The 18,146-nt window shown below is 44.8% G+C and overlaps 1 protein-coding gene across 6 annotated transcripts in view; it reads right to left on the bottom strand.

The window, feature by feature from the left end:
- Nucleotides 1–18,146, bottom strand: part of HIVEP2 (HIVEP zinc finger 2) — a 144,429-nt gene that overhangs the window by 97,229 nt on the left and 29,054 nt on the right. For all 6 annotated transcript variants that reach the window (XM_074580545.1, XM_074580542.1, XM_074580543.1 and 3 more), the window contains exon 2: nucleotides 10,554–10,659. The gene's annotated coding sequence lies outside the window, so the exon portion shown is untranslated. The remainder of the gene's footprint in view (nucleotides 1–10,553; nucleotides 10,660–18,146) is intronic.

The raw sequence follows: 18,146 nt of genomic DNA, 5'->3' as shown, positions 1-18,146 counted from the left end.
TCTCAGTTATCAAAAGGGCAGCCTGACCTACTGTATGGTCAATGTCTTTCTATGTGCTAGCAAAGAAAACTTACGCAGAAAAAGGAAAGTCCTTGGATGCTCCTTTACAGACAATTTCTCCTTACATTTTTGCATCCGAAATGCAAGATGTGAAGTGATCGCCCCCCATGCGGAAGAGCTCAGACGGTTTGGGAGGCCGGGCTCACCACCGCCTGCCCCCCGCCCCAGAACCAAAAGGTGAGCTCTGGTCTTCCCACCAGGTCAGGGTTTAGTCACTGTTCCCCAGTCTTCCAAAAAATCTGGGTTTTGTTGCAAAGTTTGGTGATGAGCACGTATCACTTCCAATGTAAAAACATGCCAACATTTAAAGAAAAAGCTGACCACCTTGATGGGGCTTCCCCACTGAGGAAATAACAAAGGAAACGCATTCTTCTCTGCATACGATTTACCCTTAAGGCACATGACCTCCCAAGTGCTACCAGCATTTCACAGCTCTCAAAACTCTGCTCGGCCACCTACCACTTTTTGGCCAACTGGTTGACCCAGAAAAGCAGAAGAGAAACAATGGCTGCCGCAGGGAGGAAGCGGTGAGCGCAGCTTGCGAACCGGCACACCTCCGCACATGGAGAAGTTGCTCGCTGGGTACAACGAGTGCGGGCTATGGCTTGCCCTGGAGCGAGCGATGCGATGGGGGTCAGTCGGACCATGGAGGTCACGACAAGAAAGGAGAAGGAAGAAAGAGCACACCAAGGGAAAGAGCTTTCCACTTCTACTGCTGTTAAATCCCCTAAATTTCATTCCTCCTCCTGGTTCCCCAGTTTCCAAAAATAACCCATACAAAGGCAAGAACTGCAGAGGCAGGGAGCCTTAAAAGATCTGCAGCTTGAAAATACAAAAAGGTGGCAAGGGAATTGAAAAAAAAGACACGTTCTTTTTGGAAAAGAACAGTGACATCTTTTAGCGTGGAGGCATACCAGCAGGGATGTAGGTCGTAGCTGGAACCAGCATCCGTGGGGTCTCAGGTACTGGGGGCTGGCGCAGGCGGCTGCAGCAGCAACCAGAGGGGACAAGGGGCTGTTGGGGGTCTCCCCGGGAGGCTGGGGAAGGCTTGGGCTGGCCTTGGATGTTCCCTCCATCACATGCTGCAGCTCAGCAAATGGTGTCTGTTTAGGCAGCCACACATTTCGCATGTCTGGTATCAGAAGACACTCGACATTTTCCCTTAAAAGTAAAGGCGCCTTGATGTGAAAAACATCTCTTAATGACTAAGAAGAGAGTCAGCAGCGAGCATTTGCACCCAAAGAATTCAGTTCCTCCCACATCAAAGCAACCTCTTGGAAAACTGATTATAAACAAATTAACAAACAACTAGTGTGTCTATCAAAAATAATTGTTTTACTGCTGGAAAAGAATTAAAGACTCACAGGGCCTGAAAAAAACACTGAGGGTTAAATTGGATTCCCAGTTGCTGGACTGGACACCAAGGTGAGGGAAGGGAATAAACCTCCTCCTGTTGTGCAGAAATGGCTGCCCAGCTCACGTGACATCTGTGGAAAGGGGTGATTTTTCTTTAACATCTAAGAAGTAAATTCAGGTACAGGTTGAGAGATTTGGGGTTACACAAACATCAGCCATGGTATTCCCACCTCAAACTGGCTTTGATTTCGGGTGATTCAGCCTTGTATTACAGCACCCCAAAGCCACATTCAATTTTTTTGCTTCTGTTTTTTCAGCACTGATCAAAATAAGCAAGTATCAGCACATCTCTGCATAACTACAGGGCGATACAGGAATGTCCCTACTCACGCCGCCAAAGGTGGCGAGACTGTGTTCACCAACATTTCTCTTCACCACATGCTTTCTCTACAGTAGGAAAAACTATTAGGGTCTCCAGGTAAGCTCAGGTCCCCACATTTTTACCGTAAAAGCATTCATCTTTATCGTAAATACTACCACATACTGCAGAGTATTTCAGACACAAGTGCCCAGTGAGAACCATTCCCCTCCTTGCACAAAACCCACTATTCCAACACACGTTTCTCCTCCCCTGCAGACATTCAGACCTTCTCTCCTAGACAACAAATTCCACTCAATTTCAATAATAGCCTTCTCACAAGTCTCGAGAAAATTGGTGGCTGGCTCTGAGGAGGAAAGTCGGCCCGATGCCCCGAGCTCAGCCCTGGGGGGTTGCATGGCCACCACGGTGGCAGCAGGGACGCGCAGCCCCAGCCCGGCCGGGCAGCCTGCAGCCTCCCGCCTGCTGCCAGCGACCTGAAGGAGGTGGGTGAGAAGTCCTGGGGGGGTGAAAGGGGCACGGGAGTAACACGTACTGGTACTGCTGCCCACAAAAGAAGCGATTTCAGAGAAAGGGTATTTCTCACCTTTGTGGTTTTGGACGAAAGTTTAAAAATATAACGCAAGTACAGCCCAAGTGTTTAGAAAACAGGAAGCACAAATGGCAGAAATGATTTGGAGGTTTGGGGCTTCAGGCAGGGTTTAAAATCTCATAATTCCAGATCCTTTTCTTCTCTTTCATGCTTAAGTAACCATTTGCAATTGGCACAGCTAGCGGTGCCCATGACTTATTCCACAACAATCTTCTTCAGCCTCCTATCAAGATGAAAGTCACCGCAATCTGAGAAAACATCCCCTGGCAAACGATGGCACTTAGTGGGCCAAGCCGTGCCTCCTTCAGAGAAGCAGCAAAGCCGTTGAGGGAGAAGCATTTTCAGGAGCGAAGTTTAGGAGAGTGGGAAGGAGACAGCTTCACACAGCCTTAGCTGCTTCTCCCAGCGGAGAAGAGATTGAGAAGGAAAAACACCACAAGCCTCCCATCTTCTTTGGCTTGCCACAAAAGAGGGGTGTATTTTTCAGCAGGATCTGGTGAGTCTGACACTGAACTTAGCTCAAGTGACATGAAATGTTAATATTTAGGAACAAGGTAGGTGGAGAGGAGGAGGAAAGAAGACATTCGCTATTTGATATAGAATTCATTCAAAACCTTCTTTTCACAGCCAGAACTAAATTTTCCATTCAGCTGTTTATTTCTGGTAGCCTAGATAGCTTGAACAAGTAGAAGAGGAGGGATCTGGAGGGAGCCCTTGTTCCTGCTTGCATGGCAACAGCCCTTCCTCAGATACCTTCAGAGGGAACCGGACACGTTTTTCTGACTGCCAGTCTTCAAATGCAGGATGGGCAATTTTCCTTCCTATTCATACTGGCTTTAGGCTTCCAGCCAAGGTGCACAGAAGAGATCTGTCCCCAGCCATCCACTCTGGTGCCTGCAGCAGCCTCCCAATGTGGCCCCGCTGCTCCCCACCAGCCCCCCAAAACCTCCACATGGAAAATGGCACAAGATCTTGATGCTACAAACTTAGCAGCTACTATTTAAAATTGGCTGGACCAGTGTATGAAATTAATCTGTATGTTTTCTGTGTTTTTTCTGTTCATGTCAATCTGACATGACAGTCCCCCTCCCTCATCACTCTGATATCCTCTCCCACTTCATGTATTTTAATTTTCTTCCTCTTTTTTTTTTTTTTTTTTGGCTACATTACATCTGAAAAACAACTTTTCCCTCACAGGCACCACAGCATCATCTCTTTCCTGTGTTGTGCTCTTCCCAGCCCCCTGTTGTTTCTCTCCTTGCCCTTCTGCCTTTGCTCTGTTTCCTCACTCTTCCTGTCCTTGATTTCTCTCCTCCTTCTCTTCTTTCTTTGATGTTCCTCTTGGTACTTTCTCTTCATCCTTCCTGCTGAGCTGAACGAGATGCTCCACTGGGAAGATGCTTACAAACAGCAGCTAGCCTGTTCAGAGGGTTATGCCAGGTCGGGACACCTACACGGGAACCCTTCACCTCCCTTACTATGCTTTTGGCTGGAGTGATTCCTCCTCTTCATTCAGGGTTGTATGCACAGTCCCTTTGTCAAAAGTTGGGAAAAGGAAGGTGTCACATAATTAGGGAAGCATACGCTAGTATTTAATGAGCTACATCTATTTTGTTGTTTTGGGGGGCTGTGCAGAAACTAGAAACCACAACCACAAATTTGGGGGAGTGTCAAATGCAGCATTAGCAAGTGGCTCAGGCTTCCCAGTGCTGCTCTCCCTCAGAAAGTGACTGCTTAAAAATGAAACCACCTTATTTTGCAGTTCTGCTGCCTCAAGGGTGAAATCCACCCCTTTGTACGATGCCAAGACAGGGTCATTTCATCATTTCAATTCTATTTATTCCCTTAGAAAAGATTTACCCATGTTGTGCTGGTCTCCTGAACAGGGAAATCTCCCCCAAGTAGAATCTCAAAGACGGGGTTCCCACTTCAATGAAAGCAAGCCTTGTTTTTAGGGAAAAAAATATTCCTGTTGCTAGTCAGAAAAAAGAAAAAAAAAAAAGGGATACAGATAAGAGAGAGACAAATTTTATTCCTCCTGGCACAGCAAGAGGAGAGTGGTTGACCAACTTCCAATTGCAAAGCTATATTCTCTCCCCAGTTACACAGAGAAACCTCACTGAAACCTATAGGCCAGATCCACTGATATGTTCTGGCTGCTTTGCCTGTTTTAGCAATGCAAAGCAGCTGTAAATCCAGTTTAACTTGCCAGTTTCTGTCAGCTTTACCATGCCAGATTAGCACTGCTGTTAGCCTCAGAAATACCAACATCTGGAGGTTCCCTCACCCCCCAGTCAGACTTTAAACCTTGGAAGTCCGCAATTCATCCACCCGTCAGCACAGCTGGCAGGACCAGCCTTAGGTAGCTCTTCACCCTGAGCAAAACACGTTCGTCAGAATCCCCCATCCTACATTCACGCAGCCAATCGAGCAGATCAAACAAAACTCACGTAATGATCAGCTCTGGGTTATTCCCTGGCCGATTGCCCAGCTGCTCCCGAGGGTGACTCCTGACCCTGTCTGGGAGCAGGTGCCTTCCCAGTGCGGGTCTGCAAACCCAAGCCGGCTGGCAAAACAAAATACACCATTTCCTCATACTTTTATATTTCTTTGGATGTCAGGAAACAGAGCTCAGTCTTGTTTCCTGCTCCTCAGCCAGGGCAGGCGGGGGAAACTGGAGGTGGATGTAGAGAACGGCAGAAAGAGGGCAGATCAAAAAGATCAAGGAAAATAATAATAATAAAAAACCAAACGCTGCTTCACTCTGCTCTGTAAAGCAGTACTTCTTGGAAAAAAATACCCCCCCACCCCCCCCGAAGTCTTTCTCTCCAGGGATATACAACAGTCTCAGGAATTAATAGCATTTTCTTGCAACATTCAAGTGCTGCTGCACTTAGACTCTTATAAAAAAAAACCCCAAAACCAAACAAGAAAACAGCCTCCTCATTTGCTTTTTGCCTGAGAAAAACACATTTAAACAAGAACCTGAGAGAACTGGGGGGGGGGGACGGGGCGCGTGTATTCATGTCAGTTATGATTTTCTAAGAACAAAGGCTTTACTTTATATATCAATAAATAAACAGGAAACATTCGGCATGTTTGGTTTTTTTCCCCAGCTTGCTCCCAACCCCTCACTCCAAATGCATTAATACATACACCTTAAGCACAACCGGGCTCTTCGTGTTGCCATGGAACTGAAACCTTTGCAGTTTAGATGGCGATGTACGCCAGGAAGCATACTGTTCTTACACTTCCTATAACAGAAGCAAAATCACTGCATAGCATTAACTCCCTTAGTATTTAAGGCATTCGGTGTCTTTCTTGTCTGCTCATCTTCACACAGAGTTTGCTTTTTCTATCTTGCCACATGCAAATGAAAAACATTTGACATAGCTATTCTCGTCCTCATGAAGTCAATAGCTCACATGCTGAGCACATTATAGAAGGTCCACAAGATTACGGACTTTCCCTTTTTAATAAGAGGCTGTTTGCAGCCATACAGCAGCTAAGACAAGGTCTGGAGAAAGCGTATGTATATGAAGCGTATGTGGATACAGCAAAGTATTATATATCAAAGTAGCATTTAAGCGGATTTTTGAAACCTAGTTAACATACTTATTGCTAATGCTCTTGACACTCCTCCTGAATATTCTCTTGCACCCATTTGTCTGGACAATCAAATTACAGTATAAAGCTCCTGCAGCAGGCACCAAATCTTCCCATACCTTTTTTACATAACCCAGGCTGGTGGGCTTTCAATGGTGAGCGCAGCTTGGGGCACTTCCATTAGAGAAAAACTTAGTACAACTCTGTGCCATCTAAAGGTTCAGCCTACAGTGATTATCTTCAGCAGATCTGAGCTTTTTGCCAAGGCTTCGGAAAATGGCTGTATACACCTTGCAAATACATACATTTTTATGTTCATATCAAAACCGGGGTACACAAATATCCACGTTCATTATAAAAAGATTACCATAATAAATACACAAACAAACAAATAACCATTCGTGTACATAAACATTGGATCTGTACCTGCAGAAACAGCTGGAAGCCAGTCCCTGGTCTGAAGCCAGCTTGAGGCTTTTTTGTCCAAAGTTAAATATTTGCATAGTATTAAGCTTAAAATTACAGCATTTGCTGAAGAAACTTGCTGACTTGTGTATACGGAAAAACAAGAGGGAATTTAGCTTCCCTGCACACAGGGGCAGATTCTTGGGATGCCTTCTCCATCCCATGAATTCCTGGACAGCAGAGAGACAGACAGACAGACTACCAACCAGGGAATTCCCCGCTCGCTTTCCGGAGGATTTTGCGCGCGGGCTGTACAGAAAGGCAATAACCCAGGTAGTTATTTTATGAAGAAGGCGTTTGTTTCTTAGGTGCCTGCCCCTCGACCACCTGGTAACACTCCTTCCTTTTAGCATTGTCCCCGGCACAGAAAAGATCCATTCACCCAGCACCTCCATCCCAGCAGGTTTGCCCGGTCCCTGTGCCGCAAGCCACCTCCTCCCAGCCAGCAGCTCTGGGTGGCCGTGTCAGCCTGCTGGGCTCCCAGGGATGTGCTCACTGCCCTGGGGACGTGGGCTGGCGACTGCTCATAGAAGGGCTCTCTAGGGCTGGGTTTGGCCCCCCGGCGTCCCCCAGCTTGCCAGCAGAAGACACAAAAGCACCGCTATCTGTCTGTCTGTCTGGGACAGAGTAAAACTGCTGGTTTCCCATTCATGGGTTCACGCTAGACCCCACGAGTGCCTGCGGCATCACGTCCCCTCTCTTTCCCTCTGCCGAGGGAAGAGCCATGCTGGCACAACACCCTCCCTCTCCTCCTTTCACCGGCAGCGAGCACCCGACAGTCACACGTCCCCACGGCTGCATCCATTACCTCGGGTTTACGTAAGGCTCTCACCATCGGTTTTCTAGTTACAGGAAAATGTATATTGTGCTGCGATGAAAGGCCAGTGCAATGTCAAGAGCATTAAAAGGACTCCAGGGACTGATTAGAGTCAAAAGGGAAAGGATTTATGACGGTTAATAAAGTTAAATCTGCCAGAGTCCTGCTTATTCTTTCCAATTGCAGGTAACCAAATCTTATAGGAAAAGTTATTAAAATGTTGCACATTATTACTGTCCCCTTTGAAAGAAAACGCACATTTTGCCGTGAAGCACCTGGCCAGGAGAGAGCCTGGCTCACCGCGGCACCTATGGTGACCCAGAGGAGGAGAGGAAGAGGGGACACATCACCCGCCCACGCCTTGGGCCACCAGCAAGGACCTCGGTACCAACAGGTATCTTCCGCACATGTGTCACCAGAACGGTCCCCAGTGGGTCTGCAGCCCGCTCGGCTGCTCGGTGGCTGGGATGGGGTTGGGAATTCCACCTGCCATTGAGCACCACCACACTGCGCCTCGGCAAGGGACAGGGGCAGACGGGGAAGGACAGCTTCCCCCTCCGTCAGCACGGCACGTCCACGTGGGAGAAGGACGGAGCAAAGAAGGAAGCTCTTGCCTCTCATTCCCAGCCTGGTGGCACGTGTGCACCTTCTGCTGAAGAACGCAGCCTTAACTGGACTCCGTAGGACTGCTCTGAAATTTGTTTTAAATGCTTTATAATCTCACATGCACAAAAGTTGATAGAATTTTACAGGATTTAGCACGTTGAGGTAATGACACCAGGAGAGGGCAAAGGAAAACAGAGGGCCAAATTTTTTAAAAAACTGTTGGGAATTTTGTATCCGTATCTAAATCACATGCACTTTATTGGGTCTCAACTTTTCATTTTTCTAGCACTTAATAATCACAAATACGTTATATATGCCCTTTCCATTTTGTCATTCTTTCACTATATTACATCAAATTTAATTTCCTGTGGCAGTGTGTAATCTTTTCAGCTGTGACTGTCTCAGAAGCTTTTCTGTAATAAGCAGAGCCTCGTCCTCCAGCAGGCCAATCTTTTATGAGCTGTGCTCCTGCAGATTCGTTTCCTGAAATGTTTGCAATGCTATATGAGAACTGGCAAAAGAGGAAAACCAAAATAACACCCAAAAGGAAAAACAAACATGAAAACCTTCACTTCCTTCTGACTCCTGCACTCACCGGTCAAAGGAAATTTCATTTCTATTTGGGTAGATGGAAAATGCGTGAAGGTTATTACCACGTATCAGAAGAAGCCTCACAAGGTGCGAGACACGGCATCCCTTGCTCTACAGCTCATTAAAGGCACGTCAGGAAGACGGCTGCTCGCTCTTTGTGCCCAGGGAACGCGGGGATCTGCAAGCGGTCACCACTCCGGCAACCGCCTCTCCCCGCCACCTGCCCTCAGCTCTCCGAGAGGTCGCCTCCACCGGCGAAAAGACGCGTTCCACAAAAAAAGTGAAAATGTCAACCAAGACGCATTCACGCCTTTCATGACGAGATACCTGTGAGGGCAGGAAGGCAGACCAGCTGGCCCACTGGGTCCTTTCCAGACCTCTGCCCCTGCAGAACGTAAAACTCATCTTCTTCAAACCAGCTTTCCATTACCAGTGCTCCCACACACACACACACCCCAAAACAACTTATTTACAAAAACATACCAACAAACAATTCTGAACGTTTAAAAATTAATCGACTCAGAAGAAACAAAAGCAACAGAGATTATTATTCCTATGTCCCTCCTGAAAAGGCGCTTACATACGGATGACAGAGGAGATGCCTGAAGAAATGCATAGAAAAAGTCTGTAAAGGGTCGTCTTAATGGTCTTTGGCCAGCAGGGATTACTGAGGGTGGCTACACGGGCGTGATAGAAGCCCTGCCAGCACAAGCAGGATCAATGCTCTCTCACTTCAGCGGGAGATGTCACCTCTGGGAGCTTCTCTTCCCACCGACCCAGAGTCCAGCCAGATTTGGAAACCTCTTCACCATGCAGCACACAAGGCACCCGAGCTGGGAACTGCTCTCCCACAACATGCTAAATTGATCGATGGAGCATGACCTTCCTCTCCCCACTCCCTGTAAGACTTTTACTTTGCTTTCCCTCTCCCACATCACTGATGTAGCAGCAAATCATTCCCGTTTCTGACAAACAGTGTCTTCAAAATTATATATAAAATACAGCGCATTAAACCCAGACATATACTTTTGGAGCAAACAGTCATATCTCCTCATCGCTTCGTAACTTTTGAAGCTAGACAAGCATTTTCAATAATGGATTCCTCTTTTAGGTTATTTTAGCAATCCATTTCCTTGCAATTCTGTTTTATGCTTATATCTTTAATACTTAATCTCTAAAACGTGGCTGATCAGTAAAAAAAATCCCATGCAGGGAACACTACTTAAACAAAAGCCTCAGGTGCTACGCGCAGTGCAATTCAACTCCCATCAGCACGAAGAAACGTTTTTTGACCAGCTTCAGCGGGTGTTGCATCTGGGCCATAAATCAGATGAAGATGCTCCATGCTAACGGGTAAGCGTCATGCTACTGAACTGCTTCACAACATGAAACAACGATGTAACCACTCTCATAAAACCAGTTTGCTTATGGTTTTATAGCACCTGAGTGTATGTTAACAATTTCAAGCCAGAGGAGTAGAAAAGAAAAACATGCCAGCTATCAGTGACCTCACATTTTTGGCCTTGTAGGCCATAAATTAAATAGCCTCCTTTCACGAGATTTGAGTCTCAGTCTCCAATTCCTTATACAGGGTGACGAAAAAGGCTCAATATATGGATTTAATTCCTATTGAAATCTTGGTCAAAGATGGTGGGTGATGTAAAGCTAAACATCAAGGGAATAACTGCCATCATCTGGCTGAGTTTGGTAAAATGGAGTTAATTTACACTGCTTTAGGAATCCACTGGTGTGTGAAATTAAATTAATTTAGATTGACCAGAAATTGAAAATGGAATGAAAAAGAAAAGCACTTAAAGACCTTTCCCAAATGCAAAAATAGTACTGCTTTAAGTGCAGCGATACAGTTATATCTGTAAATAAATACATTTTCAAGTTAAAACAGTTCACTGTTCTGCATGCAGACCAGGCCTATCAGATAAAACATCTGCTGGAACAGCTCAGTGTAACTGATTGTACATGTGGCTTAACATTTACTTCAATGACTTTTAGCACCTTCACGTTATTGTTTCTGCGTTGTTCCAACAAGCAACAGTTAATGTAAGACGCAGACGTTCACATACCGTATACTTAGGAATAACTGGTTCCCAGAGATGTGGCAGTGATAACATTGTCATCGTACGATTCAAAGTAGCTCGCTGTAGATCACATATCAGAAGAGAGTCCCACCTGTAAACATAACAAATCCAGACAGTAAGTTCGTTGTATTCAGAGGTTTACATCAAGCTCTGCATTTGCGTGTTTCCACGTACTCCTCCTCGGCATTAACAGGGTCTGTGCTCTTCGCAGGCTTATAGAAAACATTTTGCTGTTCACAATGGCAAGTGAAAGTGTCCTGATGTAGCCAAACGGTTTTGGCCCACTGCTCCAGACCAGACTTCAGGCATGCTACCAAAGCAATGAAAACTAGTTTTCAATGTTAATGCAGAAGCTGTAACTGTCTGCCGGACAGATACAGAATTTCAGATTCCCCATTTGTCGGGTCCTTGACAAGCACGTAGTTCTTTTCCCCAGCGCACTGCCAGTTTGGCTCTACCTTCCTTTTTTTCTTTTTTTTTCTTTCTTTTTTTTTTTTAACATTGAAAATTGCTGGTTTAGAAGACACAACGTTGGAGCTCCCTCATGAATTATTCTCTTGAAAACAAGGGGTCTCAGGAAAGCATTTCTTTCCTGTTGGTGACTACAGGCACCTTACTTATAATCATTTGATCATTTCAAATCACTTAATGGCTGAGTCTGTTTTAAAATATTTTGATATATGTTGTAGACAACCAATGCAGATAGGGAAAATGAGCTTGTCTCCAATGACAGGACACGTGGCAGCAAACAAACAAACTTTCTAATTTAAGAGCTGAAAAAGTTTTTTCTTACTAAAACTAATGGTAAAATCACAACTGATTGAAACAAATGTAGGTTCAGGCAACGTAAAAGTCTACAGCATTAAATAAAGAAAACTCACTTGGACTGTGTATCCCCATAAATATGTATTTGAAACAAAAATTAAGAAACTCTTGCTTGTTAATTGCATTGACTCATCCTGTGATGCGTGAGGATGTGGACAAAGCTATAAAACAAAGCTATTGATACAAAAAGCAGATTAGTTGGGTTGTCTTCATTTTGAAAATGTGAATAATATGACTTACAGGACACAGAAATATACCCAGACACACACATGTACAGACACCCACAGCGATGGCAAGTCACATCAGAGATAAAGCTGAGGTCATATCTTTTTAAATCAAGCCTCCCCAAAGAGAAGCTGAGCTTTCTCCTGCTCTACAAGCTGCATCTCATCCTAGGGTCAGAGGTAGTCCCTGTTATTTACAACAAAATATTTTAAAGAAATGATGTTTTTAGATTTTAGCCACAGTTTACATGTTTTAAATTACTCTAATGCTTCTTTGACTCTTCATACCTCCAAAGTGGCTTAGAGGCCCTTGCCTTTATTATGCTTCACTGGCCAGCCACAACATCACACAGTTCACTAGCACCAGTCTTCATTTGCTGCCACCTAAGCAAGTCAGTGTCTCCTATACTCTGTATTTGGTCTTCCGTAACAAGCATAAAAGTACGTAAATATTAAGTTACAAAGAACATACTCCACGGTCCAAAACCAAAAAAAGAAAATGTTGGTAAAGGGTGCACTTCCCATAGGTATGATGCTAACATGTAATATCTAATGTTCGCCTGCTCGGAAACAGTATAAATACAAGTTGGCAAACAGAATCGGCACAGAGTAGTGGGCACATATATTTCAGGATATACATACTTAAATGCCAGGCACGGAGGTGAGTTGCTGAGCCCCAGCATGCGATCCAGCAGCAGAGAGGAAGACGGCAGAGCAGTGACTGCTAACGGTGCCCAGAGGCAGCCCTGGCCGGCGGAAGGTGAGATGCTCTGCCGTGCCCCATCGCCGGGATTTCAGCAGCTCTCGCCTTCACTGGGGAGAGCCCTGTCCCTCCCGGCAGCTCCTCTAGCTCCATGTCGGGGCTGGGGGGTTCCTACTGCAACCCAGTGGCTGAGGCTGAGACACCACCACAACCACTCGCCCCCCTCCACCCTGCAACCCCAGCAGTGGCTCCCTCCCTTCACTCACAGCCACCTCTGGCAGCTCAAGCAACACTTAGCACTCGCGGAGGTCTGACGTGTGCAAATCCAGGTTGGGGCTACCGGTAAGTAAGCGCGCGCATTGGCTGACATGGGAAGGACCAAGCAAACGCCCTCCGGCAGGGATGCAGCACCGGATGGGCTGCGGACCCGACACGAGCCGAACTGGCTGGCTGCGGGCACTCACGGTACAGCCGAAACTCCTGCTTCAGAGCACGAACATGTGAAAACCACTCAGCTGCCTGGGGAGTTCTGCCAGAAGGCACAGGCAGAGGGCTCACCAGTCTCTCGTTTTCAGAAATGCCAAAAGATAACCAGGTATCTGCATTCCCAGATACGGATAGGTACAGGAGAATAAGAAACCATTGTCTGGATTTGGTGGACAGTTTCATCTTGCACTTAGAATTTTTAAAGAACATACATCCCTATCTCTTCACATCCAGGCTTGATGTTGTAGAGGAGTTTCCCTGAAACAGACATTTTTCTGAGTGTGAGATTTTCCATTCTATTGAACTGCTTAAATTTTGCTTCCTAGTAACTCTGTTTTATCTACAAAAGCAATTCTTTCTCAACTCCTCGAAGGCTTAAGAAGAATCTCCCTTCCCAGAGAAATCACTTCTAGCATCCTTGCCACAAAAGGATGCTGCTGGAAATGGCCAGCTGTCTTCAACAGGAAAATACAGTAAGACATGCAACTCATTCTTTTTCTGATTGCAGATTTATTTGGAGTCATTTAATCAACCTGTCCCTAATGACTGCACCTAATCATTTACCTTGTATCACTTCATTTACCTTTTAAAAAACTAACAGAATTTTTCTGGCGAATAATTTATCTTAACATTTTTATTTTATTTTGTTTTGTTGCTGCCTGTTAACTGTGCCCTCAGAAAACAAGTATTCTAAAACAAAAGTTCCTAAATCACCACATGAATCAAAAAGAACGACCAGAAAGTAGCTCCATCTTGAAGAGAAATCTATCATAACACATGGTAGCAAGCAAAATGCAGTCTTTCATCTCTACTGAATCAGTTCAAACCAAATTCAGGTTGGTCACCATCATCCGCTACCATTGACTTCCTGCTGTTTACTGTCCTATAGGAAATGAGTTTGTAATTCTACGTTTGATTCCCTTGCGCTCAGTTTCCTTCACTGAGTCTTTATCCTCTTCTTTGGCCAGGTCAAAGCCATGGTCCAGATTTTCAAGGCCACAAGAGATGCCCCATCTCCAGCGCTTATTGCCTTTCTGCTCGCAGTTGTGATGGGGGGATCTTGGAGACCATGGAGGAGAAAGCCAAAACTGCTCAAAACAAACCACCTCTGGCACAGCAGGAGGGACTAAGGAGTGGCTGCTAAGAGTTGACTGAACAACTTGTGAATGTCACAACTTTCAAGATCTTTCACGAAGATCTTTCTGGCAGAGACTCCTAGTGCCTTCCCTTTGGTGAGAAAGAAACACCAAAGTCCTGAAAATACACATAGAAATTGCGAGTCCTGGAAGAGTGTCTTTAAAGCAAAGGCAAAGACTGTCTAGGTGAAGCAGAAGCATGGAAGCCTTTGTGAAATCTGAAAATGGAAATTATATGGGAGGTATTTAAGTACATGGTTCTGGCAATTATGGAAATAGCTAGAGTTGACAGGAATACGCTGGGGACCTGGCACTTAAAATCTTGGTGGGAGAAAGATTGGGAACTAAACATACAAATCGATATAGTCTCTACAGAAAGAGCGAATTGTAAGAAAACACACACAGTTCTTGTCCAAACTGTTTATCTTCTATGGCTAGACAGTGCCATCAATTAGGAGCTTCATTTTCACAAGCAATGTTTTAAGGAAATGCAAACATTAGGCACAATTAGAAAAATTAATGGAAGCTGAAATGTAATTTTTGCTGCCAACTTAATTGCACATAAGCGTGCCATCGCTTCTCAAAATTGAGTCTATCAGGCTTAAGACAATCCTAAAATTGTATTTACACGTACTAAACTACAGGTAAGTTACCCTCTCACACCAAAGAACTCCTTTCTTAAACAAAGTACAGCACTGAAAAAACAAATATGCAATCTTTTACATTATAAGCATCATATTAATGCACACAGCATATTCACACCAACAGAGCTGAAGAGCCCTTACAAACACAGGTATTTAGAAAGTGCCGATAAAACCACCGCTGTGCTCTAGGACTTAGCAAGATCTTGACAATTCTTTCTCCACCTTCAAGAAATACTATTTGCTCATTTGAAAAATGAACAAGGACTTATAAAATGGACAAAGTATCTAAACCAAGTGTTTCGATTGATTAGATATAGGCATTGAATTGTTTACTAAAATCAAGTCTAAGTATTAAGCCTAAAAAACTCCCCAGATACATGTATTTTATTACAAATTTTGAAAAAACTACGGCTTCTAATTTCAAAAAGATATACCTGTGAATAACCCTTCAAAAAACATTTTTTAAAATGAAAGAAAAAATGTAATTAATGATCTGAAAAACCGTTCTTCTCCTTTCCTCTGAATAAATTTAAAGAATTAAGAAAAAAAATTACAGTTTCAAGTCTTACTTTCCTGGCATCTGCCCTTCTGTTTCAGAACTTCACCATTATTTCCATGAAGGTTGAGAAAGCTGGTATTTAGTTCTCTCTGGCATCAGAAGCTACATTACAGACGCGACAGCTCCTGTATACTTTACTATGCAGCACAAAAAATGGATGGATGAATCAACTGCCTATAAAGCACATCAGACCAACATCCAGGCAGACTGAAGCCCTCTTCTCCGCACAGAACAAGCATGGCGCACAACGACAGTACAAGGTTCCTCTCAAACCATGTCTTCCCACACACTCCAGCTATACTCTGGAATGAACAAGAGCAGGAGTTTGTCAGTAAACCGGGAATTACGTTGCTGGTAAGGGCAATTCAGTTTTGCGCTTGTAGCGTCCGAACACAAATAAGCCACATCAACAAGTGGGAGGGGAAGCGGGAAGAGAATGAGAGAAAGAAAACACAGCTGCAAACAGGGGGTAAATTGCAGCAGGAGGTTCCACGGTGATGCACACCCATCTGCCATCCGACGGCATCAGGGGATTTAGAAACAGCCGATCAGAGGCACCCCCTGGCATGACGCTGCACAGAAGGAGTGAGCGACATGCCAGAACTATACGAAAAATAACGCGTGAAAATCCCAAAACAATATTTTTTCTTTGACTTTCTTTGATAGCCTGCACAGAGGGCATTTAAAATAAAAAAAACCACCACTATCGGATTATGTCTGGTGTGATACACTCCACCAACATCACCTTATTAATCAAGCGTATTGTCCTTTTCCACACTATGACTTTCTTTGACCTTTCTCTTTTTTTGACTTTTTTTTAATTCTGCCCCTCATTTTCATGAATTCTAGGGATCACAAAATATATTGAGAGTGACAGACAGTAAACATTACTGGAGGCTGTTGCACTTGGATGCGATGTGGGTGCTCATCTGGAGGCTGGTACACGAGCTTGGAGTTAGAAGGTCACTCAAATACCCATCCCTCCAAAGATCAACACTGTCAAAAAACACCCTCCGAAATTAAAATCTAACACCAAGAGTATTTCACAATAATTTCTATTCCAGCAGCAGTAATGAAACTTTCATTTCAAAGAACAAAAGTCATTAAACAGAGCATGTTGTCAAATGTGACAGTAGATGCCGGGGCTACGAAAGCACAGGGAAAAAACACCCCGTTCCCCAACATCACAAGTGCAGGTGAGAGACATGCAGCAAAAGACAGACGGAGAGTCAGTCTAAAAAAGCACAAAGAGATTTGATCACTAATCAGAGACAGAAACCCATCTGAGAGTCACAACTGTCTCTGCAGGCTCTGAAAGACAGAATTAAATTGGCTTAGTACTATATTCAAAAATGAATTTAATTAGCTGACATTAAGCAGGATAAGTTTGCGGTACCATGTCGCTCTGACAAGCTGTCTCCAGAAGGGTAAGTGGAAGGTAAAATCTTATTTTTCAGGATGAGATTACGGCCACGCACTGAGACAGGAGGTAATGGTGCATCTGCTGAGGGCAGCTTAAAGTTGGTGCTGGGCATTTCATCTCGCACTATAAAAGGACGGTATGTGATAGAGGAGCCAGAAGTGCGAGTTTCAGATTCTGCACATTTATTCATACGGCTGTGCAGCTTCGTCTCTTTGTGGTGTTGCTACTTACGTGAAGAAGAGAGCCTCGGTATAACCTCCGCTAGGAGTTTTTTTCTCCAGCTTCTCTCAGGCAGAGCTGTCCCCTGGAAAGACTGCAATACCCTCGGTGCAATTTATTTATTTTTGTTTGTATGAGACCATGTTGGTCCTCAGTCGGAAAAACGAGGTTTTTGCAGGAGGCGGTTTCAGGGCTAACCTGGGGGGCTGCCAGGCCTGCCATCTGCTGTGCACCTATCGTGTCTTTTATGGGGTGACCCACAGCACCCCTGCTCTGCTCCCACCATCTACCGAGACTTCTGCCACCTTCTCCACGTGGCATACAGCCTACGCGCCACAGCACAGCCTGCAAGCAGGGTGGCAGTGGTTGACAGAGAGTAAAGTAGACAGAAACTATGGCCATAATCTAGAGGCAGATAGTGACTACAGAAGAATAGATGGTAAAATCCATAGGAAATCCAAATTAAGTATTTCCCTGAGGAAGACGTGGAGGAAATGGAATAACACATTTCAAAGCAAGCGTCCCGTGCGCATGAGACTTAACAACCCTCACCTTCTCATGCCTCCTTCTACTTAATGATAGATTTAGTTCTGGGGAAAGGCATCTCGCTGTCAGTGCTAGAAATCCTGCTTATTTGCAAAGCAGGTGCATGCAACCCCGATCACGACCAGGGAAGCTATTGCTCACATCACTTACATTAATGTCTCAGCTCTGTCACACCAGAACCAAGCCAGGCTTACCAGGCAAGACAAAGAGGCTTTGGCCATCCCATTAGCAAGTCACTAGGGAGGTGTTCCTCCATCACACGAGACAACTGCTCAGCAATATAAGCTCTCTGTTTAGGCTGGGAGTGCCCTTCTTCCAACTCTGACTCCTCTCACCAGGACTGTGTTTAGGCTGCGTGACCTCGCGTAGCAGTTCACAGATTTTAAGAGCAAGCACAACACACTGCATGCCCTTCTCTGGCACCCCATTAATCACACGACTTTAATGACTTCTTCTTCTGATAAACCACCCTGCGTACCTAAACGTCCCCCCCAGCAGCTCCATCTAAAGCAATAAATTAAACCCGCCCTTTCCCATACCCTGCCACTGCGTAATCCACTGGCAGAGATAAAGCCACTGAGAACATCAGCTGGCAGTTAGGGGTGAAAACCTTTGATTCTCTGGTTCTAAAACCAGCAGGGAACAAGAGACACCGGTATTACTAGCCTTGACTCTCTCAGTCTATGTTCTCTCCTACTTCTAGAGAACAATCGTATTTCTTTTCAGCTATACCGAGAACCACAGATACAAGATACTACGTATTAGTGGTATGTATCTAAACCACCAATTACTATATGTAACTACAGATAAGAA

This window comes from Larus michahellis, chromosome 3 (genome assembly GCF_964199755.1).
Source record: "Larus michahellis chromosome 3, bLarMic1.1, whole genome shotgun sequence".
Classification (NCBI taxonomy): domain Eukaryota; kingdom Metazoa; phylum Chordata; class Aves; order Charadriiformes; family Laridae; genus Larus; species Larus michahellis.
Note: the sequence above shows the minus strand (reverse complement) of the source record. Positions and strands in the feature narration are given on the sequence as shown.